The sequence below is a fragment of the Symsagittifera roscoffensis genome, chromosome 7 (genome assembly GCF_963678635.1).
Source record: "Symsagittifera roscoffensis chromosome 7, txSymRosc1.1, whole genome shotgun sequence".
Lineage (NCBI taxonomy): Eukaryota > Metazoa > Xenacoelomorpha > Acoela > Convolutidae > Symsagittifera > Symsagittifera roscoffensis.
This window is the reverse complement of record NC_087068.1, coordinates 37575916-37589928: the sequence shown is the minus strand read 5'-3', so window position 1 is coordinate 37589928 and position 14013 is coordinate 37575916.

Here is a 14013-nt window from a genome sequence, read left to right as displayed (position 1 = left end):
ATGAACTAGATTCCGACAAACCGGTTTTGCCAGAAATAGAACGTTTGAGAGGAAAAATAGGGGAGGGAGATTTCGAAAAATTGCGGGACCTCCTAAATCGGAACGCCGAGGTATTTTCAAAACATAAGGCGGACATCGGTTGGTGTAACTTCGTCGAACACGAAATCGAACTAGAAGAGGGCGCCGTTCCCCATAGGGAAGGCGCAAGGCGAATGACGCCACATAAATCGGAAGCGTGCCGAGCGGAAATAGAAATGTTGCTTGAATACGACATGATAGAGCCCTCGAAATCGCCATGGGCTTGCGGAGTAGTAATGGCGAAAAAGAAAGGGGGGCAGCTTAGATTTTGTTGCGACTTTCGTTACTTGAACGCGGTAACGGTTAAAGATGCGTACCCGATACCGCGAATAGACGAGAGCCTATCTAAACTTGGTGATGCAAAGTTCTTCACCACATTGGACTTAGGTTCTGCCTTCTGGCAGGTTCCTTTGCGGAAAAAGGATAGGGAAAAAACCGGTTTCGCGTGCGAATTGGGGTTGCACCAGTGGAAGAGGATGCCCTTCGGCTTGTGCAATGCAACAGCAACCTTTCAAAGGCTGATGGCTCAGGCTTTGACAGGAGTGACCAAAAAGTACGGGAATCTCTTGATGTGCTACGTGGATGACGTAGTCATAGCGACACCGACCCTGGAGGATCACATTGACCGGCTCGATGAGGTCTTCGGATGTATGAAAAGAGCAGGCTTGAAATGCAAACCATCGAAATGTGAAATCCTTAGGGATTCGATCAAGTACCTGGGAAGAATGGTGGACAGGCATGGTGTGAGGCCAGATCCAGAAGCAGTAGAGGCTGTGCTGACATGGAAAGCTCCGAGGACGGACACACAACTAATGAGCTTCCTGGGGTTTGCCAATTATTACCGTGAATTCATTAAAGGATATGCGGACAAGGTGTACCCAATGCAGAAGCTGATGCGCAACAAAGGGAAAAAGTTCGAATGGAACGATGAAGCACAGGTTGCATTCGAGAACATAAAGCGGGAACTGTGCGAAGCGCCAGTGCTGGGCATGCCTACAGAAAAGGGCATGTATGTTCTCGACACAGACGCATCGGTGGTGGCCATCTCAGGAATATTGCATCAAGAGCAAGAATGGAACGAAAGAACAGTCCTCCGTCCCATTGCATACGGCAGCAAGGTCTTGAGTGACACAGAGATGAAATATGGCGCACCGAAAGCAGAAATGTTTGCAGTAGTCACCTTCGTGGAAAAGTACCGTGCATACTTGGGGAGCGCTCCCTTCAAGTTACGCGTGGACAACAGAGCGTTATCCTGGTTGAAGACCTACTCGATGGATCAGAGTTATATTGGTAGATGGATAGTCAGATTGGATGGCTACCATATGATAATCGAACATAGGATGCGTGATAAACATCAGAATGCTGACAGTCTCAGCAAGAAAACTGAGTTCTATGAAAGATTGGAGCAGAAGCAGGCCAATCAGGCGGAAGTAAAGGAGGGATTCTCGTTTCTGGACAAAGAAACTTATGAAGCGCTTCCCTTAACGAGATGGTTGGATAAGTCTGGACATCCAATTCCAGGGCATCCTGAGTTACCTGTAGAGAAAGCAGCTGAGATAAAGATCCTGTCCAAGGAGGATCCAGTCCCCTTGGATTTTTTGCTGCGCTCGAACCTGGTCCAGCAAGAACTCTCTCGCATGAATATAAACAGCCTCTCATTATTGGATAAAACGGTGCAAGTAACACCACAAGTAATGCGGATGCTGGATGGATTGTTAGAAAGAGAAGTGACCAGAGATGACCCCGAGTGGACAGCAGCAGTGGCATCGCTAACAGTCAGTAAGAAAGTGAAGATCATGCCGTCCAGACAACAGCACGAAGAGAACAAGAGGGATTGTAGGACAATAGTTCAGCAACTAGTATCCTCAATACCCCAAGAGATTTTAACCAGTACTTCTTACGGACGGAAAGAACAGGGGAGCAGCAAGCGAAAGAAAACCGTCACCTTTGTAGACCGGGAAAAAGAGGGTGAAGAGGTAGAACAAAATCTGCTGCAAGACTATTTGTCCGGGGAGAAGGATGAGGAGAAAAACCGGCAATCACAAGATCAACACCCGGGACAAGTGAATTTGTCCGGGGAGTCCGAGATAGACGAGAAAATTCCTGATGAGAAACAGGACCTACTCGATGGATGCTCCGGGGAGTTCAGATGGATGCGAAGGAAATACGGACATGATCTGGAAGAGCGTGCAGTCTCCAGCACAACACCTTCGACGGATGATAAGTCAGAAAGCTCGAGAATGAACACCTATTCAGACAGGGATTCGACCTCGGGATCAGAACTGTCAGAACTAGCGATACACACGCTACTAGTGGAAACTCGGGCGAGAGACCTGGACAGAGAGGTGTACCAGGATCCTGACAGTGATCGCTACCTAATACCAAGCGAAAGAGTCTTTGACAACGCAGCGGATGACTTAGAAACGATAGCGGTATCGAAACGTTCGATAAGCCTGTTGCCGCAGAAAGAGGTAGTCAGGACTGATCTTCAGCCGTTTCAACAAGAAACACAACCGTTGGCGAAGATTTGGTGCGTTAAGATGGAAGAAGACACACATCAGCCCGATGAGATGAATTGTCAAATGAGGGTCATGAAGACATATTTGAAGGCGAGGTACAGACTCTCGGACCTTCTAAGGGCGCAGAGAAATGATCGCATGACAAGCAACCTAAAAAGGTGGATAGAAAACGGTGCACCTGACAAAGGTGACCTGGAAGAAGACAGCTATAGGATCCTGAGACAATACTTCATGCAGAAGGAGGGGAGGTTATATCTGAACAAGGACGGGATCGTGGCTTGCAGGAGAAGAGAAAAAGACAAGGTCTTATACAAATATAACGCGATAGTGTTGCCGCAACTCTATCAGACAGAACTATTATTCAGGTCGCATGATCAGATGGGCCATCAAGGGATCGACAAAGTGTATCAGAGGATCCTGAAGCGCTTTGAGTGGCCTGGGATGAAAAAGGCATGCGAGAAATGGGTGACAGCATGTCTGTCATGCCAACAGGTCAAGGATCCTAGGAAGTTGCGATTTCCTTTACAATCAATTGAGTCGTCTGAATTCAACGAGGTGGTGCAGATAGATCACCAGAAGATATGCATGACAGACAGCGGTTACAACCAAGTCTTGGTCATGATAGATCACTTCACGAAGTATGCAGAGGCCGTGCCCTGCATAACTGCCTCGGCGGAAGAGACATGCGACCACCTGATCAATACGTGGATAGCAAGACACGGATGTCCAATGACGTTTCAATCGGACAATGGAACGGCTTTCGTAGGCGAGCTTACGAAAGAGCTTATGAGACGGTCACAAGTCGCTCAGGCTCACTCCACGACATACCACCCTCAGACGAATGGCTTAGTGGAAAGACAGAATAGGACGTTAGTGTCGATGCTGAGGGTATATTGTTCCAGGTACATGACCGATTGGGACAGATACCTTCCACAGGTGATGGGAGCTTATAATAGCACGCAACACTCCACCACTGGAGTCAGTCCACACATGATGCTGACGGGACACGAGAAGTCTTTACCCTTGACATTCTTCTACCCAGAGTATGAGGGAAAGAAAACATCCCCACAGGTCTACGTGAGGGATGTGATCAGACGCCAACAGGAGTTGAACGACTTGTATAGACGAAACACTCAGCAGGCACAGGCAAGGCAGAGGAAAAGATTCGACAAGAAAGCAGCTGGTGCAAAGGCTTACTCGGTGGGAGACTACGTATGGGTATTTCAGAACGTTATACCACCGAAAGGGACAAAAAAGCTTCTGAAGAAGTGGAGGGGACCCTTCATGATTACAGAGGTGCACCAAGAGGGACGCTTTTATAGACTGAGTACTGGCCGAGCGGCCCACTACGAGAACATCAAGCCACACAATCCATCGACAGAAGACTGGTGTATACCTGCAGACATGGAAGAAGGGGATTATCTAATGATGGATCCTGCTTGTGAGGTCAATGAAAAAGGCACCAGGGAGAAGAACGATGGAAACGAAGTCGTAAAGGAAGGTACGGATACACCATTGGACCTGGATCCAAACGAACAGATCGAAGCGGACGATGAAACCTTGCCCTACGCAGAGGAAGATTGGCAGGATTCCGAACAGACAGAGGTTCCCAAGAACATGGAACCAGATCTTCCGTTCACGATGCAGACTCGTCGGAAAGACGGGACGAGACTAAGAAAGAAATACAATCCTTACGGTGACGACTTTGTAGTGGATAGGATAGATCTAAAGAAAATAGTGGAGGAAGTAGTGGGTTTAGAGGAAATAACAGTGTCACAGGACATTGACATAGTCGATGATCACAACGATGAGTGGGTTGACGACTGGTCGAAACCCGAGGTGGAGTTCGACGATGAGCAACAGCAGTCAAATGAACAAGACCTGACGAACCTGCGTGTCTTAGAGTGGCTGAACGAAATGACATCAGACCCTGAAAAGACCAGCGTTACGATTCAAGACGTAGATCGCGAAAGCGCGAAATACATTAAGACCGAACGAGATGATCCTTCCTGGGCTGCCCAGGAAGGACAACTTCTCATTCCAGCTTCTAATCTTGACTTAATACCCGGTATGCGATCGACGGGGACGCCGATGGATATTTTTGTCCGGGGAGTGGGGGTAGGACTTACCCACACTGAAAACTTGATAATAAAAAAATTGAGAATAGCAAGAGAAACAGGAAACTTAGAAACAGAAACAGGTGAAGAACCTAAGAAACCTGACATAGGCAGGGTAGTTGAGTCATATTTTAATTTACCAAATGAATATTCGAGTAACATAGTACTAACAGATAGTGATTTCATACTCACAAACAGAACATGTGCGATAGCAATCACCGCAGACATGAGTTTTAGGACGGCGCTAGCGGCAGATTTTAAGAGGGAATACAAAAACGTGGAATTCCTTTGGAAGCAAAGACCAGGGATAGGGGGCATAGCAGCCTTACCCCCGGCGGTGTCGCAGATACCGGGAAAGTACTTATGCTTCTTGGTAACGAGGGCGACAGAGAAGCAGCACGTGGACCCAGAAAACCTAGTCTTGTCTTTGACGAGGCTGAGGGACTTCCTTGTGGAAATGGACGTGAAGGAGCTTTCGCTTCCAGTGTACGATCCAAATAGAGGAAGACTGCATCCTCGGGAATTGTACGCGCTTGTACACGTGATATTCTCTGATACGAGCATACAAGTGTATCTACATAAGAAATATTACTTAAGTATAGGCTGAGTGATGTGCGAGAGGGTGTTAGGCCAAAGACCAAGCTGCATGTAATATGTGATATGTGTGTTATGTTACGTTATGTTATGTTATGTGTTAGGTTATTAAGATCATGGGCAAGTAGGGGTTAGTGACCATGAAAAACTAAAAGACGATCTTGGGAATAGATCCAAAGTTTGGACTGTCCAATCTTAGGTCGAATTCCAAAATTTTAGAGACCAATTGATTTTAATAAATTTTAGGATAAATATCTTTTTATCTGAACTGTCTTTAAGCAGATTTTAACGATGTATGTTAAGGTGAAATTGACAAGTGTGACATTCGTGATTTCTTTTCTAGATCCTGATTGATCATTTAATTGCTCACTTGAGTCAAAACTTGAAATCGAAATCAAATCAAACTTGGAAAGAACAGTATGGACAATTTCAACCTGGATGAATTGATGGACCTGGCAGAGGCATATGTAGGACCGATGGTAGATGCGATCTATCGTCGGCTGATCGAACGAGACTTCGCTCTGGAGGACCCAGAGGTGGTCATGTTGCTGACCGCCCTGATTAACATCTTGGGGCACGACAACCGTGGGGACCGCCCCACGGAAGTCCTGTTGATGGCAGCATATGGAGAAAGAGGAGTACTAGACCGCCCGAACATGAGAGTGATGAGGTGGAGAAACGGGGCTCTCTCAGGGAGTGACTTGGCGAATGAGCCTGGGTTGGGAAGTTCTAGGACTTACCAACCAGGTGAGATGCCAATGCCCTCCAAGCCCAAACCTGGGCTGACGAGAATGCATCGGGAGATGAACAGCGAGGCGACCTCGTCTGGTTCACCACTGAGAGTAGCTGTGCCACCAAAAGGAGCGAAAGTAACACAAAAGGTTCAGACGAACCAAACCATACAAGATCTGGACGAGATGAACGATCAGTTGAGAAGTACGAAGAAGGAGTTAGACGATATGACGAAGACCATGCTGGCGATGGAGGAAGACCGGGACATGTGGAGAAAGTTGTTTGAAGACTGCAACAAAAAGCAGGGTCAAGAGATCGAACGCTTAAGGCAGGAATACAAAGAGCGATCGGAGCAGGTGGCGTTGACGACGTCCATTGAGAAAGTGATACCTGCAAGGGATATTCCTCGTGGGCAGTCCCCGATGGAGCTCTTGACACCTCGAGAAATGAGTCAAACAACGGAGACACGGCTTCCAGCAGAGACGAACCGAGTAACAATCCCGGATCCTAGTGACACCTTGGGTGATCCCGTCGTAGAACAGACAGTGAGAAAACTGATAGAGACCGCTGGACGATTGGTCGCTAACAAGAATGCACCAGGTTCCGGGGTGACTGCACCCTATGGAACGATTGACGATACGGGCAGAGTACAACTCTCCCAGACAATAATCAGACAAGGGATAAGTGACGTGACGCCACTCAGGGGGAGTTCGAAGATCACAGAGAGAAAAGTAAGGAAGATGCCAGCGAAGAAAGTGTCTCGTGTAATGGACGTGCAGAAGAATAATCAATTAAAGTATAATTTCACGGGAGTTCCGGAGACAGATCCGAGAGCCTGCTTCAATCGAGCTACCTGGAGCCCGGCTGTGAACCTGCAGCAACCACCACTCGGGACATCTCACCTGATATTGGGAGACAGCTTAGTCAGAGTGCTGTCGAATTTGAGGACCTCGTGGGTCACCACGGTGATGGCCTTTGGAGGCGCGACGATTGCCCAATTATATCGCATGGTGGAGCTGATGAATCCAGGGAGGATACCCAATGTGATGATCTTAGTTGGGACGAATGACATCTCCAGAGGATCAGATGAGCAGGAAGCACTGTGGGAAGCAATGATGGTGTGTTTGTTTACTACTCTCTGGCAGAAGTTCAGTTGCGCGGTACTGACCGTTTGCACTGTGCCAATGAACACAAGAAGCCTGACAGTATCAGGAAGAAGGCACAACGAGGGAGTCATGAGATGGAACAACATCTTGAGAAACCTAGCAAATAGAAATGCCGGAAGAATGATCCTCATGGACATTGAACATGAATTGAGAGCCATGGATCAAGCCAGACTGACCACAGATGGCATCCACTTCGACAGTGTCGAAGGACAAGCTTGGTTGAATCGAGTCTTCCAAGAACGGTTGGATGAGCTGGAAGCAGAACTCTTTGACACAGGAGTGCTGAAGGAAGAGGGAACGGTGAGTGATACGGTGATCACCACCTTTGTGCCTCCTAACCTGGAAACACGCTTGGGTACGGTCCCAGCCGCCATAAATTACCGGCAACAAAGCTCCAGTGAACCAGGTCGAAGAACAGATGTACAGGATCGGTTGGGAGAGGCACCGATGAGGAGAACAATTCATCCTAGGAGAAGGATAGGACCTGTCAACCAACCAATCGAAGAAGTAGCCGGCACATCTAGATCGGACACTAGATCGGAGACGACGAGTACCAGTCGAGAGGAAAGACCGAGCAGAGGCTCATTGATGTGGTCGCGATCCATACCGTCTCCTTGGCATATATACAAAGAAGAACTAATGAAGCTGGACCTACAGAGAGTGAGCTTCATCGAAGATGCAAGGAGGATGCTGAATGGAGCGACGCTATCCGTCAGCAGATTGTACTCGATAACCGGCGTAGACTGGTTGATAGCCGCTAGCATAAATTTCAGCTCCACGACGGCCTTGAGATTTGCCGACTTGGAGGGACTGCCCTCCAACAACACAATAGGACCTGTGAATGCAAGACCGTTGCAAGATGTGAGATTGAACCATGATGAGAGGAGTCGTGAAGAAAGGCCAGGAAGATTCCTGACGGCGAGAGCGCCGATTGGACAACACGTGAAGATATTTAGGCAATTGACGACACCACCTGGTCATGTGAAGGAGAGAGTGTATCCAAAACTAGTGAACCAAGATGGTGATGCCCAGAGATATGGCGGATTGACAGCGATAAAGAAAGATGAGACCATCTTCGCCGCCTACGACAAAGCAGAGATGAGAAAGGCCAAAATCATGGTAGTAGCGAATTCAGAGTTCGTGTACACCTCCAAGTCTTTGTTTTGGCCGGACGTCATAATGCTGGCCGCAGTTGACCTAGACCTATTGCAATCAGTGTCATTGGCTATAGGGGTACAAAGGCAGACAGAAATGAACCCGATAACGATTGTGTTTGCTGGCATCAATGACCATCTACACAGTAGAGGTTTTCTGAGCAGGCTCAGAGATCCTGCAACAGCAGAAAACGCAGTATGGCCCGCGATAAAAGACATCCTGGAGTCAATGGGTGAAGTGGTAGACGCGACAAAGGAGGGATCATTCAATAAAGTGACGTTGAGAGTGGTATTTGCGTTGTCTCCGGGATATGCATATCTCCCGGATGGACTGAAATTTGTGTATGCAATGGTAGCCTTACTTTCGGAGGGAAAATATGATGTGATCATATCAGCCCCGAGTCGCATGATAGAAATGGAGAACCTGAGGCCACTTAAGGCTGAACTGCCGGCAGTATGGTCAGATATCTCAAACGCGATGAGAGGGTTCAAGGACCACGCGCTACACATGTTGGTGTTGGACGAAGTGCTGGGGTTGGAACTGTCCAACTTCAGTCGGCAACTCAAACTGAAACCAGGAATAGATGACGACCATCGAGTGATCACGGCGATGTCCAACGACTTGTGGTTCCGAGCAATGGAAGTGGCGAGTGAAGACACGAGAAGAAAGAATTCACTGGAGACGAGAGCTCATCTGGAAGCGATGGTGCTGAGAACCAAGCCGGAAGCAAACCAGTGGCTACACCTGAATCCGAGAGTAGCGGCATTGGGTGCAGATGCTTTTCAGCAAGGCCCAGTAATGATCACTAAGATACACGCCTACTTGTTGAAGGAGGTGAACCTGGCGGAAAATACCGGAGAAAAGACAGCTGAGTTCGTGAACAGAATGTGTCAGATTACTCTGGAAACCTTCTGGACCCAGGAAGTGAAAGGACAGGAGGGATTTGAAAGGACAGACAGCATGCTAGAAGGGTTGGGAGCCGGATGGACCGCGTCCTTCTTGGCAAAAGTCTACCCGAAAGTCTCGCACTACTTGATAAAGGAATTCCTCCAAGCGGTAGTGAAAGTATCGATAGTGGAATTAATAGCCCTGTTCGTGACATTTGGAGCGGAGAATTTCGTGAAAGGACCGGTGATACTGCTTACGGATGGAATACAGAACCTGCGACTAGATGGACTTCTGACATTGATCGCAATAACCCACGGAAACTTGGGAGGACTGATGAAACTGGCACGTTGTCCAGAGCAGATGAAAGAGAGAGTGAGGAATCTGGATATGAAGAAATCCACAGACTCGTGGAACAAAATAAGAGACCTGAGACACACTCTTATCCAGTATCTCTTGCAGCAAAATCGCTTTGGAACCGGAGAAGACGAGACAATTGAAAGAGAGGAAGATGTTAGACGACATGTTGGAGGCATGCCGCTGTTAACAGATTTGAGCTTAGCTATGAGAATCGATCCCTTGGCGCTGATCAGAGGAGTCACGGAGTTCGTGACAGTGATCTATGGACCAGCAGTCACCTTTGCGTTCCCTGACGTTAAAGTGGAAGCATATAGGAGGTCGGTGTTGCACCTGAACCTCATATCGGCAGTGGACGGTAGTACACTGAACTGGTGTGAGCTGCACGCATTGCGAGAGCTCATGAGTGAAGATCTGTTATTTGCGAAAATATCGGAGCCAGAGATGACAGTCATCAATTTTGACGATCACTTCTGTGACCGCATGGGAGAAGTAGAAAGAGGGCACATCGAGGTGTTTCCAAAGCTTTGGAATCTGAGGCCCTATGACAAAACGAATGGTGAAATGACCAGAGTGCCTCGTCTCACAGCAGCGTATCACAAGGTGAGAGAAGAGACGAAGGATTGGGGCGATTACAAGAAGCTACCCGAAGCAATCCCTGAATTCCCTCTGATAAGAAGGATGTTGCTCGGAGCAGTCTCCGTAGTACAAACTCCTAGGTTGAGAGCATTCGAAACCAATGAAAGGAGAGTAGGGAATTTCTCGGCGACGATGGATCCATACTTCGTGGGGAGAAATGCCGCCGTGTTACAGTACACACGATTTGCGTACACGGATCAAGCGACGAGAAGGCGAATAAGCAACGCCGCTACTCCCAAGCCTGAAGGATTTGATGAGGAATGGAGGGGACTAGGCTTAGCTCCAATGAGGATGAGAGGCAGGACTGAATTGCCTGAAGCCTCAGTAATCCTGACCAGTGTGAGAAAAGAGATGAAAGTTGCGGGAATATTGCAGACGAGAATTTTCCTAGCACCCTTCGGCTGCGAAGAAACCAAAGTGGTCCATGGAGAAGAGGAAGATAAATCAGCCGGTACATTGCTCATACCGAGATTCCAGGAAGAAGCTGATGATGACAAACAAGGACCATCGAACTCGAATGGGGACAAGTCAGAAGGAGATGACGGACAGGGTGGAAACCGTCAGACGGAAGAACCCATGCAACAAGATCAAGCTGGTGGGGAAGACGACAGGGCATCGACAGGAGGAACATCCAGCCTGGATTTCAATATCTTCAGTGATCTTGAGAATAATGCAGACACGTTGGAAACGACTGAGCCAGCGGATGAAGGCATCTCGACACTGGAACCTCCGTCAGCCTTTGAGGAAATGAAACGGAATTTGCCGGAGAGCAGCTCTCCTGGCAATACAAGAAATAACGATCAGAGAATCCTCATGGAATCACCTCGGAGGAGAAGAATAGAGGCCTCAGCCAGAGTACCTTTCTTGGGAACGCTACCCGAAGAAGAATGGGAAGTACATCACCGAGACCACGAGAGTAGGACGGGATGTAAGCTGGACAGAGTGGCTTTCATGGAAGAAGTCTGGACTTTGAGTCAGAGCTATGGGACCCAGTCCATTCTCAAAACAGGTCTCAATCAACCCTTGATGAGAGAAGTACTTGACAAGCTTGATGAGTGTGAAGGGAGACTGAGTGAGTTATTGATCGACTCAGCCACTGATGAGAGTGAAGCGAATTCTCCCATCAAGATGACACCGCAGGACAATGAAGGAGAGGTGGTGTACCTGTCAAGGACCAGGAGAGGAACGATGCGATCGAAAATGGTGATTGATAAAATCAATGCGATGAAAATGAAGTTAGGCAGCAGAGTGATGCCGAGGAGGATTGGAAAGACGAAAGTGGATTCGGAAATATCGATGAAAGCTGGTAACTCAGCGAAAAGAAAACGAGTCGAGGAAGTCATGGATTTGGGGCAAGGTGATTATCAATTGTCTGGCACAGATAGAATGTTAACTGATATAGCGATGGTGCCACCCATTCTCATGGCGGGGATAAAGTCAACCGGTTATAAATCCAAAAGGAGTGACCGCACTCTGACTGGAGCAACTTTAGAAATGGAAATACTCAGTCAATGTGGAGAGAGTAAAATGAGGGACTTCAAACCATCTCCCATGAATCATGGAAAAGGGAGTGTTGCAGGACAACTGACACCAGTGGAATACAACCGACTAACAGTGTCGGAGACAGTGTCGATAGATGAACCCACCGGTGGATACATGGAGATGTTGGAATACCGGAACTCGGCTAGAGGGTATGTAGTGGCCCTGGAAGACGAAAAAGCCATGGAGGGTTATCTGGAAATGATGTTGCAAGGCACCACCCTCAAGCAGAAGGCGTATGGAACTTTGGCGTCGTCTGACGTAGAGGCGGAGACGATCGAGCAGTTAGTGAGCCTTCCATGGAAAGCAGTAGTATTGAGGTATTTCGAAGAAGAAATGAGGACTACGCCAAGAATACATGCTCTCGTGGCAGTACCTTACGTGAGGACGGAATTACAACTCAGGCTCGCCTGGTGCATGATGGGACTGACTCGCGAAGAATATGATTCAGAAGAAAGGAAGAGATCAAAGGAGGAAAAAGTTTTCCTTATGACGAATCTGAGGGATCTGATAGTCCAGGAGGGAGCAGCAGTAGCGTGTGCAAAGCGGAGAGACGCTCTCTGTTTCATTCGATTCCTGATAGAGCAGATTTCAGTACCTGCATTAAGCACTTGTGTTAAAATGTTGAAGGAAGGCGATGAGCGAACGAAAGCCATGTTCTTGCTAGCAATGCTGGATATGCAGCAAAGTAAACCGATGAGGGTGAACATGAAAGAACCTGAAGAATTGGAACCCATGAAAAAGATAGACGAAATCAGGAGATTCTCAAACAAGGAGTTGAGGCTCACTAAAGAGTCTATGGGAGCATTGCCAAAATCCAGTGAATACTGTGGACCGATCAAGAAGAAGTCATATAGCTATGTGTCCGGGATTATAGGGATAGCATACAATCCTTTCCTGAGTGAAGACATACGTGATTGCTTCTTTGATTATGAGCAGGCGGTGTTACTAAGATTCTGGACGTCCAGAATTGTGACGACTAAGAGCGTTAACAATCCACAGGCCAAATTGGGATTGGTCTTGGAAGAAGAGGTGACTGCACCTTCAGTACCAAAATCCGACAAGAGAGTGGAATTTGGGTTGGGATTCTCAGATGAATTACTGAGAACGAGCTTGATGGCAGTGTGGGAATTGATGAAGCCATCGTGGTGTCCTAGTCCCAACGCTGACTCAATATTACGGGCGACACAGGACATACAGAGGGAACTGAATGCGGACTGTAACCTGCGTGACCTCAACATCATATATAATGTGATGATAGCAGCCTCTAAGAGCAACGGAGAAGATAGAGTGGAGTTGCCTGGCTGGGGACCAGAAGACTGGGTCAAACCTGGTAGCTGTCTGGCGGAAGTCTGTGGACTAGAGGGTCACGTTTGTGGAAGTCTAGACTGTGTGAAAACCCTGGAGAAACAACACAAGCAGTTGACGGTATTGTTTGGAAATGTAGTGATGAAAGCAAGAACGGAAACGGAACTGATAGCAGATTGCCATGGAGGAACCGATGTGAATCTGGTGACAGCACTAGGATTCTACAGCATGTTTGGTTCTTTAGAGTCACTATTGAATCTAGAACAGAAACATGAGATGGTCACAGCCATCAGCGTAGAAGTATTCCCAGGAGTTCTGCAGACTGAGCAGAAGTATATAGGAAAATGGAGGGAAGCAATCGAAACGGAGATGAACATCAGACACAGCGAAACTTATTGTAGACCATCAGGAGCACGATATTTGGTGGGTTCAATGTTGGCTCCAATGTGCAAGAGCAAGTATCCTGTACATTTCGTAGCTGTGGATGTGAAGAGTACAAGGACGATTGTGGATCAAGACTTTTCAGTGCCGAAGTGCGTGAGGTTGGCAAGAATGTCTGAAAAGTCTTACGAGTTACTGTGTAAGATTTTCTCAGCAGTTCCAGAAAGAACCAAAGAGGAGTTGGAGTCAATACTAGGAAAGAAGTTCATGGGATATGTGAGCGGGAACTTCAGTGACTTTGAAAAACAGAAACAGAGAGGATCAACTGTCACAGATTACAATGCAGTAGATGAGAATGATGAGATCCACCGAGTGATGATGGAAGTGGAGCCATTGCTGGAAGCTTCGGGAAAACGGAATTGGAGGAGCATCATGTTGACACATGACGAGTTTCCTTGCCACTGCTTGCTGCAGACCTGGTGGTATCCCAAGCGTAGTAATCTGGTGTTGATCTGGGACTCTGGAGAGCTGCTCTCCATGGGT